Source organism: Macaca nemestrina, chromosome 8, assembly GCF_043159975.1.
Source record: "Macaca nemestrina isolate mMacNem1 chromosome 8, mMacNem.hap1, whole genome shotgun sequence".
NCBI classification, from domain to species: Eukaryota; Metazoa; Chordata; class Mammalia; order Primates; family Cercopithecidae; genus Macaca; species Macaca nemestrina.
In genome coordinates, this window is record NC_092132.1 from 137,879,885 (window position 1) to 137,895,002 (window position 15,118).

At 39.3% G+C, this 15,118-nt stretch overlaps 1 protein-coding gene across 14 annotated transcripts in view; it reads left to right on the forward strand.

The window, feature by feature from the left end:
• Positions 1-15,118, forward strand: part of LOC105463752 (macrophage scavenger receptor 1) — a 764,939-nt gene that overhangs the window by 34,241 nt on the left and 715,580 nt on the right. The window lies entirely within an intron of this gene.

Sequence of the window (15,118 nt, forward strand, 5' to 3'; positions counted from 1 at the left end):
ATGTCTTTTGCAGTGCCTGGTTGTCTTAAAATCAATTTACCTTAAAAGTTTGCCTCTCAACCAAACAATAAATAATAATCAAAATGTATAATTTCATATAGCATGCTTCTTTAAACATTCATTTTATTTTTCACATTCTCAGTGAGTGAAAAGTAATTGAAACAGGATGTAGGGGGAAGAACAGTCCTGTCTCATGACTACTCTGAAGCTGTTTCCTCATCTGTAATGTCTATGCTGTTAGTTTTGATAGGGGACTGTGTAATGCAAAGATTTGAATAACTTGCCAGCTGCTTTTTGTCACCTGGGTTGCCAAGAAATAACTGTGATGCAAAGGACAATTAAGGCAAAGGTGTGTGCTATTATTGCCTGCTAAGGATTTGACCACATTACCCTGTGTTGGCTGGGCCTGGTGGCTCACATTTGTAATCTTGGTACTTTGGGAGGCCAAGGCAGGCAGATCACTTGAGACCAGGAGTTCAAGACCAGCCTGGCCAATATGGTGAAATCCTGTCTCTACTAAAAATACACAAAATAGTTGGGCATGGTGGCACGTGCCCGTAATCCCAGCTATTTAGGCGGCTGAGGCAGGAGAGTTGTTTGAACCTGGGAGGTGGAGATTGCAGTGAGCTGAGATTGTGCTACTGCACTGCAGCCTGGGCAACAGAGTGAGACTCTGACTCAAAAAAAAAAAACAAAAAAACAAAAAAACAAAACCTTGTGTTGTATATTCTTCTGGTGAACAGAAGGAACAGAATGAATGTGAGCCTCCAAAGGTCATTTTCTTGCCTAACTGAAGGTTTAGATGAGAAGCAGAGCCGGTGGCCTCCTTATTTCCTTACTTTTTTTTTTTTTTAAATTACTTTACTAGGGTACATGTTCAGAATGTCCAGTTTTTTTTACATAGGTGTACATGTGCTGTGGTGGTTTGCTGCACCCATCAACCCATCCCCTACATTAGGTATTTCTCCTAATGCTCTCCCTCCCCTTGTCCCCCATCCCCTACAGGCCCTGGTTTGTGATGTTCCCCTTCCTGTGTCCGTGGGTTCTCATTGTTCAACTCCCACTTATGAGTGAGAATATGGCGGTGTTTGGTTTTCTGTTCTTGTGTTAGTTTGCTGAGAATGATAGTTTCCAGGTTCATCCATGTCCCTGCAAAGGACATGAACTCATCCTTTTTTTTTTGGCTGCATAGTATTCCAAGGTGTGTGTGGAGAAATAGGAACGCTTTTACACTGTTGGTAGGAGTATAAATTAGTTCAACCATTGTGGAAGACAGTGTGGCGATTCCTCAAGGATCTAGAACTAGAAATACCATTTGACCCAGTCATCCCATTACTGGCTATATTTCCAAAGGGTTATATATAATTCTGTAAAGACACGTGCACATATGTGTTTATTGGGGCACTATTCACAATAGCAAAGACTTGGACTGGATAAAGAAAATGTGGCACATACTTCCTTATTCTTGACTCCTGTGGTGTTAACTCTCCGATGAGATTAGAGGAAACATGAAGATGAATACAAGGTAGAAAGAACATTCCTTTTTTGAGATATTAGAGAAGAGCTAGCTTAAGCCATTCAAATCATGGTTGTTTTTTCTTAGATTCTACCATGATCCTACTACGTCTTTGAGTGTGTCTCACCCGTGCACCAAGGAGGAAATCCACATCACAGGGGAGGAAAGAGAGAAAAAGAAAAGTCACAACTACACAAACAAAAACAGACAGTTGTGCCTCTCAAGTAAAGTATGAAAAGAGAGAGAATAATTGAACAAAACATAATCCAGACAAATTCCAAGTAGATGGCTGACCCACTGATGTGTTTATTCATGGAAATCTTGCAGAGTGTCTACTGGGTATCAGGTATTTCCTTAGGGTCTGAAACAGACAAGGACCCTTCGTTCGTGGAAGTCACCTTTTAGTGGGATGGGAGGAACAATAAACAAGTAAATGTGTAGCTGAATCATATAATTTCTTCCAGTTGTTAAAATTATTGAGGAAAAAATATGAGCTGAGAGTGGTGGCTCACACCCGTAATCCCAACACTCTGGGAGGCCTGAGGCTTGAGCCTAGGAGTTTGAGGTGGCAGTGAGCTATGATGGTGCCACTGCACTCCAACCTGGGTGACAGAGTAAGATCCTGTCTCTAAAAAAATAGAAATAAAAATAAATAAGTAAAAATCAAATAAAATATGGTGTTGTGGTAGTGAATGGAGGGGGCTGAATTGAGTCTGACCAAATCTTTGGAGAAGGCATCACCATCCAATAAATATTGACAGATTTGGTGTCTATCACGTCGTAGGCATTGATCCCATTGATCACTGCCTTTTTCACCGAAAACCCTTTCCCTGATTTTCTAAGTTCTATCTTGTCTCTGTGACACTATCTGGGTACTGTACTCTTTAGTCTCTGCCTACAGGCTGACACATATGACTAGTGTCTATACATTAAGACTGCTGGATCAGGTGAAATCGTATGAGATCATATACAGGAAACTCTTTTATAAAATATATTCAACAGCTATTTATTGTACACCTTCTATATGGCAGACATACATTAGTGAATAACACACACAGACACATACACACACATACCCTGCTTGTGGTGTTTATGATTAAAGATAGAATATAATTATTCTTTTTTTTCTTAAAAAAGGCAAACTTACGGCTAGAATTTCTGTAATGAAGCCATTTTAGTTTGTGTTCTATTATATTGAGATGTCAAATATTTGCTAAACAAATACTGCATTATATTTATTTAGAGGCATTTTCACCTGATGTTCCTATACCTTGCATAATTGCTTTATTCTGAATCAGGTTTGGTCACTAAGCAAAGTGAGGTTCCTATTTTGACTTGATCATTCAGTATTTTGTATTTCTAGCCTTCTGGCTTATCCTACGATTTTGTTTTGCAAAAAATTTGTCTATTTTTGAAGTTATTCATTATAGTATAAGCAGACATAAAACTATAACTTCTATATGCCTTATGGTTCAATCTGCTACCTCAAAACAGCTAGGTGAGTCTATTTATCTTTCCTGCTTTCTAATGTATTTTAGCAGACTAAGGAATATTGGTTGAAGATGCAGAAACATACATCTTATGAGAAAATGGGTCAGCTTAACATCTTCAACTCTGAAATGGGAGTGAGGCCCAAAACATTCACAGCGATAAAATTATTCCTTAACTTACAATGATTAATGAGAAGAAGGTGCCTCTTTACCTGAGCTAAATTCTACAGACGACAGAGCAAATAGGAGAGAAGAAATACAACTTGATCTGAGTTTTTTTCATGACCCTACTGAAGGTTATAACAACAGGAAACTGATGTCATACAATGTCTATTTTCCCTTAGGTGAAAAGACCTCACTTCACTACTGTATTAGTCCATTTTCACACTGCTGATGAAGACATACCTGAGACTGGGTAACTTATAAAGAGAAAGGGGTTTAGTGGACTCACGGTTCCACATTGCTGGGGAGGCCTCACAATCATGGTGAAAGACAAAAGGCACCTGGCTCAGACAAGAAAGAATGAGAGCCAAAAGAAAGCGGAAATCCCTTATAAAATCATCAGATCTCGTGAGACTTACTATCACAAGGACAGTATGGGGGAAACTGCCCCCATGATTCACTCGTCTCCCACTGGGTCCCTCCCACAACACATGAGAATTAAGGAAGCTACAATTCAAGATGAGATTTGGGTGGGGCACAGCCAAACCATGTCAACTACCAACCTGCAGACTCCCACAGGCAAGTGAACTGCGTTCAGGGTGTCCAGGCAAATGATATTCAGGGAGAAAATGGAATTGTTTTTAAAAATGTACCCTATAATATGTGCTCACGATTGTTTTTTGCGGTGAAAGTAAAGTAGTAAAATTAACTCTGCATTCTAGGATTTCCTTCGAAAGTGGCCAGCTCCCCTAATTCTATGAGAACAAATTTTAAATTAGAAAAAGGAAGCAGAGAAAAATAACTAAAAAATGTCAGATACAAGAGTTAACACAGGAAAATAAAAAAGAAAATATTAAAAGAAAGTATGACTCAAATCCCCCATGGTTCCCCCACCAGTTCAACTAAAGTAAGTGATGAACTATTGTGAAATTCTTCCTCATCTGTTTTTTTTTAAATGGCTGACACATTCATGATAATATCTTGGATAGAACCTTTGGAGATTGGGAGAAATTATTTTGTTTGGAAATCACGTTGTGACCTGGCATTTTCAGATTCTGGCTGTGATGCTGCCTGGCCTCTCGAAAAGGGCAAATGAGTGACTGTCAAAAAAAGAGAATCCATGAAAAATGACTGGGTGGTAGTGACATAAGACAGAAAAATAGGAAAAAGATGAGCAGAAAAATAAATCTGACGAGGCTTTTTATTTCAGACAATAGTACTTTTTTGTAGTTTTTTTATTTTTTATTTTATTTATTATTATTTTTTAAGAAATGTCATTTTCTAATCCTACATGTCAAGATAGATGGCTATGTGTTGTTTTACTAGCCAGGCATGGTGGCATGTGCTTGTAGTCCCAGCTACTCAGGAGGCTGAGGCAGGAGAATTGCTTGAACCTGGGAGGCGGAGGTTGCAGTGAGGCAGAGGCTGCAGTGAGCCGAGATCGTGCCACTGCACCCCAGCCTGGATGACGGAGTGAGACTCGCTCTCAAAAAAAAAAGAAAAAAAAAGATAGACGGCTATATGTTGTTTTCTGCTTAGCTTATCCAGAACAATCAGGCAGGTGCATGCAAGAATATTTTCCTCTTTTTTTGTGTGCCATCAAATCTATTTTCTATCATCAAGAGACTGTTCAACCCAAGGCACCTCTGACAGGCAGATATATAATTACAAAACATTATGTTTTAGCCTCCATAACATTAGTTTTGCTGATACTTCTACTACAGCGATAACCACTATATTGAAAAAGCACGGATTATGCCTGAGGACAGAGTTGTTGCTTCAGCAACTTGAGTTGGAAATTAATCAATCTGAGATTCTGTGAAATTTAATTCAGAAACTGCTGGCTTTAAATTTGAATTTTGCTTTTTTTTTTTTTTCAGGGGGCACCAAATGAATTTATTGTACTCAAGGACAATAATTAGCCCTTGCCTGTCAAAGAAGGAAAATTCTGCTTCATTAATAGACCCAAGAGAGGAGGCTCTTTGAACTTGCTTTAACATCCAGCTGGTAGAGTCAGGATTTACCAGAGAAATATCTGGGCTGCAAAGGGATTGGGGGCTTTCCTCCTAGGGACTAAAACACTGCTTATTGTAAAGATTTCTATTATATTAGGGTCAAGGAGAATTGAAAAATAGGAGGAAGGAATCAATTTCGGGCAGCCAGATTTTATTTCTCCTGTGGGCACATATGATGCTTGGGAATTATTATGTTAAGCATAAACTTAATAAATGTTTTTTTTTCCAGTTCTCCCCATCATAGTTATATAGGCAAGTGAAAGGTTGCATGTTCACTCAAGGGTATTGGGTTTCAGATTAAGGTGCTCTATCATCCAACAATTCAAAAGACACTGCTGGACCAAACTCATTTCTATGAGAACATAGCAATGGGTTAAGGCAAATGGCAGTTTCAATGTTTTTCTCTTCCCTTCATTTTCTGGTTTGCTAGTGTAATGATGTCAGAGTACCTTAGTTAATGCTGTCCAATAGAACTTTCTGCGATGATAGAAATGTTCTGTACCTCCATAGTCCCCTATGGTAGCCACTCATCACATGTGGCTACTGAGTGTTTGAAATGTGTCTAGTGAGACTAAGAAATACATTTTAAATTTTATTTAATTTTAGCTGATTTAAATTTGAATAACTAAATGTGGCTAAATGCTATAGCATTGACAGAAAGATCTGAAGGGTGGAATAAAACCATTAATGACGCATTGGTCTACACTGATTAGGCTTCTTCGATGCTAGCATTAGAATTATTAAAATGTCACGTAATGTTGTCACTTCACAAAAATAAATTTGCTTTGCCTTTTACTTTTTAAACCAAGAGAGGAACATGCATTTTCAGATCAGATGAGCGGTTCAGTGAATATGCTTTCATGAACAATTTTACTTCTCCTATTTGGCGTAGGAAATTGATCTCTGAGTCAAGTAAAGGGAACTCTTTGCTCCTGGAGAAGACACATCATGACACTCAGTGGTAATTGAACATGAATTGTCTGCAAGTTGCAATATCTCAGTTGTGTTCAGGATTAGACTTGCTTTCTTCAACAGGAGAGAACTGTCACTATTAGGTGAAGGTTATCAGGTAAAGTGTTCAGGCGCTCTGAACGTTTTGTGTTACAATTGTGTTTGTATAACAAGGGATGGACTTTTTGTATTGCAGTTGTAGTCAATAATGGATGTTTAATGCTTTTTTCACTAATTATTATTACAGTGAATTCTGTTATGTGATCTTTTGCATTCATGTGTTAACTACGTTATGAGAGACAAAACATAAGCTCACATCAAGAACCAGAAATTTCTCTCTTTTAGGATGACAGGTAGAACATACCCTATCTTAATCTCGTATAGATGCCAACACTTTTTCATAATAGATAATTTATAGCATGCCAACAAGAGATGCAAATATAAACGTGAGCTACTGAAATGAATTTCTATCCCTGTGAACTTTCATTATGCACCATGGAGGCGTTATCTAGGTGTTAAAGTTTTCATTCCGTAATGCATGAAAGTTGCATTTATATAACAGTAGTGGCGAAATGATAACAGCAAGCCTTGCGGTGGCTAACAATTTGGCCTTCTTATCTTCATATTCACTGTCATCCTTATTCCTCCTGTTTCCGAAGAAGACACTGTCAGTGGTGTGCTGGAGTGTTCATGATGGTTGACCAGAGCTGACTGCATACCTTTTATCAACTCCATGTTCAGTGATACCACGATGGGAGCTTGAAATTGGCCATGTTGCGAGTATGTAGACCAAGAAATTGTTAGATGCTACAGATCAAAGCTGGTTTATTTTGGGAGAGATGATTGTTAAACACTTACCAGCATACTACTGGATACAGAGGTGACCAGCTCTGTCCTAATTATAATGGTGGGGACAGAAGTAGCAGGGACAGGAGATCAGGGAGCTTTTTCTTTTCTAATCCTGTCCTCCCAGTTCCACTGAAAATGTTCTGTTTGCCAATCAGGTAGAAATAAAGTCTGAGTCAAAATGTTCCACAGTTGTCTGTACAGGCTTGATGGTAAGCTTTAAATAATTATTTAGGCCATGTATGGTGGCTCAAGCCTGTAATCCCAGCATTTTAGGAGAACACCTTGAGCCCAGGAGTTCAAGAACAGCATGGGCAGCATAGCAAGACCTTGTCTCTACAAAAATACAAAAAGTTAGCTCAACCTGGTGGTGTGTGCCTGTAGTTCAAGCTACTTGGGAGGTTAGGGCAGGAAGATCACTTGAGCCCAGGAGTTTGAGTCTGTAATGAGCCATGATCCTGCCACTGCACTCCTGGGCAGCAGAGTGAGACCCTGTCTCAAAAAAGTTAACTAAAAAACAATCATTTGTAAGTCTCTTATATAAATAGAACCCCCACTGCAAAGAGTTTAAAGGAATTTGTAACGAAAGTTGGAGCATCCCAAAGCTGCAGCCAAGCCTTGTCAGTGACCCATCTTATTTGGGACCCTGTAGTAATTACAACCATTGCCAAATCTTTTCCTGTTAATGGAGAACATTGAGATGCAGAACTTAAACATGACTTTGTACTATAGCCATGCAAAGTAAACCCTGCGTGAGTTTATGGTGGGGTTTGACAACACATAGAAAAAATATGCACCCTTTTCAATCCTAAAAGTAAGTTCAAGTTCGTTATACCGTTTGTGGGGCTAAGGGCTTCTTTCTATTAGGTATAGCTCACTACTGTCTTTAATTTTAGTCTTAATTCTGGATCCATGATTTTCTATTGTTATACTTTCCTTCATTTCCACAGACTTCAATCTCATCTTGACTTAGGTAATGAAAAGTGGATGAAGCTGGGAAAATTGAGGGACTCTAGGAAATTTAATGGCTAGATTATGAATATTTATGAATTATTTCACATCCTCTCTTCTATTTCTTCCTTGTCAACTTTCTTCTACAAATGTTTTGCTAAGGTAGAAAGACCAATCAATTTCAATATATGAAATATGTAAAATGCTGTCAGCCTAAAGAATTGCCCTCTGATAACATTACTTTTAGAGATGTTTCTAGACAAGGTGAGTAAAATTGCACTCAAGATGTCTACTAAGAATGAGTTGTTACAGTAATACTTTTTACTAAAGGAACTTACTCATTTTTTTTCTCCTCTTTCCTCATTTTGAACTTTGTCCCACTTACTAAGCTCTCTTGTGTTGTATTAGCATTCTTCTTCTCCTAATTAAATAAAAAAATCCCTCAAAACCCATGTTCTTCAGAATATTTGGAGAGAGGTATCAGGAAAACTTACTTAACTTACCTAAATAAATTCCAGAAAGATCTCACTCCCAGTGCTGTCCATTAAGAACATTCCTAACATACTTCAGTAGTTCCCATTCTGAGCTCTACAACTGTGGACAGTCATACAGTTTATGAGAATTTGGGGGTGACAGTGCATTCAGGGAGATGCAGTGCCAAATTCTGAAAGCTGATTGGTTCGTTAGGGAGACTGGGAATGTTGGCAGCACAGAAATAACTTTTCTTTTGGAAGGTTTGCTCCTTGCAACAATAATCTCAAATCAGCACATGGCAAAATAATAATCCTGGAATTCTGATTCTTTTGAAGCATTGGAGATAAGTAAGAGTTCACCTCCTGTTTCTCTAGTGGGAGTTCACACATTTGAGAAAGCCATCTACCTTTTGGAGAATATAGCAATAAAAACAAACAGCCCTTTTTTCAAGTAAAAATCCAAACAGTAACAAGTTTTCCTGCAGTGCTTCCTTTCAGAGCATGTGAAAGAGACTAAAGGAAAGGCAGAAAGGAAAAGAATGAAAACAAAAATCTTTGACAACTTACAAGACTTAAATAAAAGAAACCTGAAGATGCTCCGTATAGCAAATACTCAACAGATGCATACTTACAAAACATTTCATGGTGTTCAGTTTGACTCTAGACAGGTCGACTTAGGAAGCATTAAAGGAAATGCTAATTTTTCACACAACCACACTTCTTATCCTAACATCTAAATGGTATTCAGAAATTCCTGGTGCTTGAACTCCGGTTGCTTTTTGGCTGAGTTTTTAAATTCCATAAGCCTTCTTCATGTATATATATTGAAGATAACCATGACACTTATTTCACAGGTTTATTTTGTCATTATTATTTACTTTTATTATTACTTCCAAGTCATACTATGATTCTATTTACTTGTTTTCATATCTCTTGCCATTATCTTAGCCCAGTTGTCAATCATCTCTTACCTGGAACGCTGCAATAATTTCCTACTAGTCTTTCTCTTTCTTGATTTTCTCTGGTTCTTACCCTATGGCACATAAATTTATTTCTGGAAAAGAGAAGTAAAATTGTACTCAAGATGTCTACTAAGAATGAGTTATTATAGTAATACTTTTTACTAAGAAAACTTACTCATTTTTTTCTCCTCTTTCCTCATTTTGAACTTTGTTCCACTTACTAAACTCTCTTGTGTTGTATCAGAATTTTCTTTCTCCTAATTAAATTAAAAAAATCTCAGAACTGATGTTCTTCAGAATATTTAGGGAGAAGGTATCAGGAACACTCACCTTACCTAAATATATTCCAGCAATATCTCACGCCCAGTGCTGTCCGTTGAGAATCTTCCTAATATACGTCGGTACGTCCCATGCTAAGCTCTACATCTGTGCAAGTAAATTTCTGTGCAACTGGGTAAGAAATGGAGAAAATCAAGAAAAAAAAAAACAACCCAGATCAGATTATTTACTTTCTCAATTAAAATAATTCAGCATTTCCCTTTTGCTGTTAGAATAAAATCTGAACTCCTTTCACGGCCTGGAAGGATTTAAGAGATCCTGGCTCTTTTATTTTGTTTTATTTTCTCTAGGTTGCCCCTTCTGCCTGCCTGGAATTTCTTTCTTTCTTTCTTCTTTTTTTAAAAAATCTGTCTCCAGTTCTTATTATGGGTGGCTCTTTGTCCTCTGCTGGGCCCATTCAAATGATGGTCTTCCTTACTCCTTCACTTCGCTTGTCCACACCTAGCTACACCATGTTTATTTTCTTTAGCGCAATATAAACTTACCTTTAAACATTGATTGCTTTCTTGTTTGTGTTTTATTTCCCCATAGGAATATAGGCTTTTCTGAGGTAAGGAAACTTGGATATCTTGATCACCATCGTATTTCCAGGGCCCAGTAACCATGTGGAATAACATGTGCAATAACAACTAGGACATATTGAGAACTTACTCTGTGATAGGCCTTCTTCTAAGGGATTTAGGTGCTCAGACTCATTTGCCTCTCAGAACTTGTGGGGTGGGTATTATTTTTGCCCCATTTTACAGATAGGAATTTAAATATGGCCAAGATCATTTAGTTAAAAATATTTATAATCTATCCAGGCTGCGTGTAGTGGCTCACACCTGTAATCCCAGCACTTTGGGAGGCTGAGGCGGGCGGGTCACGAGGCCAGGAGATTGAGACCATCCTGGCTAATACGGTGAAACCCTGTTTCTATTACAAATACAAAAAAATTAGCCGGACGTGGTGGTGGGCGCCTGTGGTCCCAGCTACTCAGGAGGCTGAGGCGGGAGAATGGCGTGAACCCGGGAGGTGGAGCTTGCAGTGAGCTGAAATCATGCCACTCCACTCCAGCCTGGGCAACAGAGCGAGACTCCATCTAAAAAAAAAAAAAAATGGTAGCCCAAAGGAGACTAGCCGCAGAGTTCAACTCTATACTTGTTTTTTGAATCCTAATTAATATTTGTTGAATAAGTCACTGTTTAGCGAATTGTACATGCCTCACATTCTAACAAGTGTTAAAAAATTGAAGCTATTATTCATATTATTTTATCAATATTGGAACCTTTTATTCTTATTGGTATGCTGTCTGAAAGCTGTAGTGATCAGGGGATGAGTTAAAGCTGTTAGAAAGTTGCACATGTTGCTGACCAGATCGTGAAAGTTCTCCCAAGTTAGCTATCTATTTATAATAATTTGTGGCAGGCCTACCTAGAGTCAAATCAGCTGATTTTGCTTAAGGCTATCTCAAACAGCCTTGTGAAATGTGAATCTTCATTTTAAATTTGAGAATCTAATGCTACTTGATGTTTCACAAATCTTATTTATAATCAATGTTACACTTCTATGGAAGCTATAAAACATATTTCAGTGACTGGAAGCCATTCAAAAGATTATCTAGAGATTTAGTACTTTTAAATTGGAAGCAGAATAAGTTCAGGGGTTGAGCAACAGAGGGGAAACTCCAGGGCTGAGTCTTCATCTGATCCCCACCACACTATCTTCTGTTGGTCTTTGCTCACGTCGATCAAATTTGACCTTTAACAGGAGACTTAAAACAACAAAAGGAGGTGAATACTCAGTCATAGTTTTAAGTTGTTGCATCAATTTGGACTAACAACACATCCACAAAAGACTGGTTAATATGCTGGAGATATGAAGCATATTTGGACAGAATTCTGTTTGCAGAGTAGCGGGGTTTCTCACCTTTACTCTAAGGGTTAGAGAGGAAGTCCTGATCGTCTTGTCTCACGGAACCATTATGAAGATTTGAAAGTAATAGTACATGTAAGAAATTTGTGCAGTGCCAGACATATAGTAAATGATATATTTTTTCCAAATCGCCCCCCCCCCACCACTTTTTTTTGAGAGACGTTCTCGCTCTGTTGCCCAGCCTGGAGTGGAGTGGCACAGTCACAGCTCACTGCAGCCTCAACTTCCCGGACTCAAATGATCCTCCCACCTCAGCCTCCCAAGTAGCTGGGACTGCAGATGCCTGTCACCATGCCCAGCTAATTTTTGTATATATATATATTTTTTGTAGAGACAGGGTTTTGCCTTGTTGCCTAGGTTGGTCTCGAACTCCTAGGCTCAAACAATCCACTTGCCTCAGCCTCCCAAAATGCTGTGATTACAGGCATGAGCCACCCCACCTGGCCAAAAATATCATGAGGCCTTTTTTTCTTTTTTTTTTTAATTTGAGACTTCCTGGAAAACTAAACAAATGTGTGAATATGTAGAGAATGACTCACTCTTATCAGTTTCTGTGGTAATACACAGGGTTGATTTATATATGTCAAGGCAGATAATATAAGTCTTACAAAACACGGCACAGTAATAACTCAAAAGACAGAAGCCTGAAGTAGGTACAGACTGGGCCTTCCTCTCTGAAGGGGCCTGGATCCATCAGAGACAAATTCCTACCTATTCCTTTTCCCACTGGGATGCACTGTGGTTTCTGAGAGGCACTAACAACGTGTGCAAAACGTAAGAGCTCAGAGGCAGTTGTTTAGGACTTGTTAGTTATCACGAGCTGCCATAACAAATGGCCATAAATTTAGTGGCCTAAAACAACAATGTTTATGATCTCACAGTTCTTTAGGCTGGACATTTCGTAGGCTCAGCTGGTTTATCTGCTGTGGATGGCACAAAACTGCAAACTGAAAGCTATGAGGGAGAATCTGCTTTTAGGCTTATTCAGGTTTTAGCAGAATTCAGTCCTAGGTGGTTGTAGGACTGAAGTTTCTGTTTTCTTGCTGGCTTTCAGCCAGGAGTCATTCTCAGCTTTTCACAGCTGCCCATGTTTCTTGACTTATGTACCTCTGTGTCTTCAAAGCCATTTACAACAGGTTGATCTCATGCTTCCTCTCTCCTGCCTGCTCTTCTGCTGCATCTCTCTGTCTTCCTGCAGCCAGCAGAAGTTATCCATTTTTAAGATTTCATGTGATTAGATTGGTCCACTAGGACAATTCAGGATTATCTCCCTGTCTTATCCTGATTGCATTGGCAAAGTCCTTTCTGCCAGGTGTATTAGTCCGTTTTCACACTGCTATAAAGATACTACCTGAGACTGGGTAATTTAAAAAGAAAAGAGGTTTAATTGCCTCACAGTTGCATATGGCTGGGGAGGCCTCAAGAAACTTATAATCATGGTGGAAAGCGAAGGTAAGCAAGGCACGTCTTACATGGGCAGGAGAGAGAAAGAGCACAGGGGAAATCGCCAGTTTTAAAACCATCAGATCTCAGCCTAGTGTGGTGGCTCACACCTGTAATCCCAGCACTGTGGGAGGCCAGCGCAGGTGGATCGCTTGAACCAGGAGCTCAAGACCAGCCTAGCCAACATGGTGAAACCCCATCTCTATTAAAACTTCAAAAAGTAGCTGGGCATGGTGACCTGTGCCTGTGATCCCAACTACTCGGGAGGCTGAGACAGGAGAATTGCTTGAACCCAGGAGGTGGAGGTTTCAGTGAGCTGAGATTGTGCCACTGCACTCCAGCCTGGGTGACAGAGTGCAACTGTTTCAAAACAAAAACAAACAAACAAACAAGTAAGCAAATGAATCAACCCATCAAATCTCCTGAGATCTCTCTCACTTTCCTGAGAACAGCATGGGAGAAACCACCTTCAAGATCCAGTCACCTCCCACCAAGTCCCTCCCTCCACATGTGGGGATTACAATTCAAGGTGAGATTTGGTTGGGGACATAGAACCAAACCATATCACCAGCTGAGGTAACATATTTACAGGTTCTGATGATTCTTGCTGTGTTCTTACACAGCCTTTCATCGGGGCTACACAGAGAACAAGCAAGCTCTCTGATGTCTCTTCTTCTTTTTTTTTTTTTTTTGAGACGGTGTCTCATTCTGTCACCCAGGCTGGAGTGCAGTGGCGTGATCTCGGCTTATTGCAACCTACGCCTCCCTGGATCAAGTGATTCTCCTGCCTCAGCCTCCCGAGGAGCTGGGACTACAGGCATGTGCCACCACACCCAGCTAATTGTTGTATTTTTAGTAGAGATGGAGTTTTACCATGTTGGCCAGGATGGTGTCGATCTCTTGACCTCGTGATCTGCTCACCTTGGCCTCCCAAAGTGCTGGGATTATGATGTATCTTCTAATAAGGACTCTATTCCTATGTATCAGGGTATCACTTATGTGACCTTATTAACCTTAATTACTGCCTTAGAGACCCCATCTCCAAATACAGACTCACTGGGGGTTAGGGCTTCACCATATGGATTTTGGAAGGGACACGAATATTCAGTTCATAACATGGATGTTGAATGGGCAATGGAAAAATAAGCCTGGAATTTGGGAGAGATGTCCAGACTGGAGATATAAATTATACATTTGGGAGTTATCTGCAGGTACTTGAGAATTATAAACATGAGACAGATGAGATTGTCAAGGAAAGAAATGCAGATAGAGATGGGAATAAACACTGAGGCCAGAGGTTTTACAGTAGGTTTAAGAGAGAAATTGGAGACCAGGGATAAAGATGTCTCCTGAGGAGCTTTGGCGCAAAGGAAAGCAAGGCAATGTGGTGCTATCTAGTGAAAGAAATGATATCAACATTTATTTTTAAAGATTGAGCATTAATGGAACATAAACTGATAGAAATAATCCAGTAGTGAGGAAAAATTGATGGTGTAGCAAAGAGAGGAAAGAATCATCTAAGTGCTATCCTCATATAAGTTAAAGGGGATGGGTTATAGTGTACAAGTCCAATAAGCCTCTTTGGAAAGGAAAGGGAATCTTTAATCTCAGGGAAAAGTTGGGAAGGCAGAATGGGTGAAGATGCTGGTTGGAGGATCCATAGATTGTGAGAGTTCTTTTCTGATTGAATAAAGTAGGAAGCCAGATTGTCTGCTGAGAATGAAATGAGGAGAAAGTGTTGAAGGTTTGATGATGGAGAGAAGATGGGAGATAGTCATCTTGAGAGAGTGGAGTATGAATGGACAAGAGAAAGTATAATATGATTTCCAGAAAGCATGAAAGGCTTGGTTCATGGTCATGAATATAAAGCAACTTAAATGTGGGTTTTTCTTTATCTAGATTCATCCACCCAAGTGCAGGTGAGAAAGTAGGCAGAGAGTTGGATTTTACTGGTATGTGATTTTGCCAGGGAAAGACAAGGAAAAAGAGGAGTAAAGTCATTGAAGGTGTATGCAACAGTTTGATGATAATAATTGCTGGTGGCATTTTGCCTGAG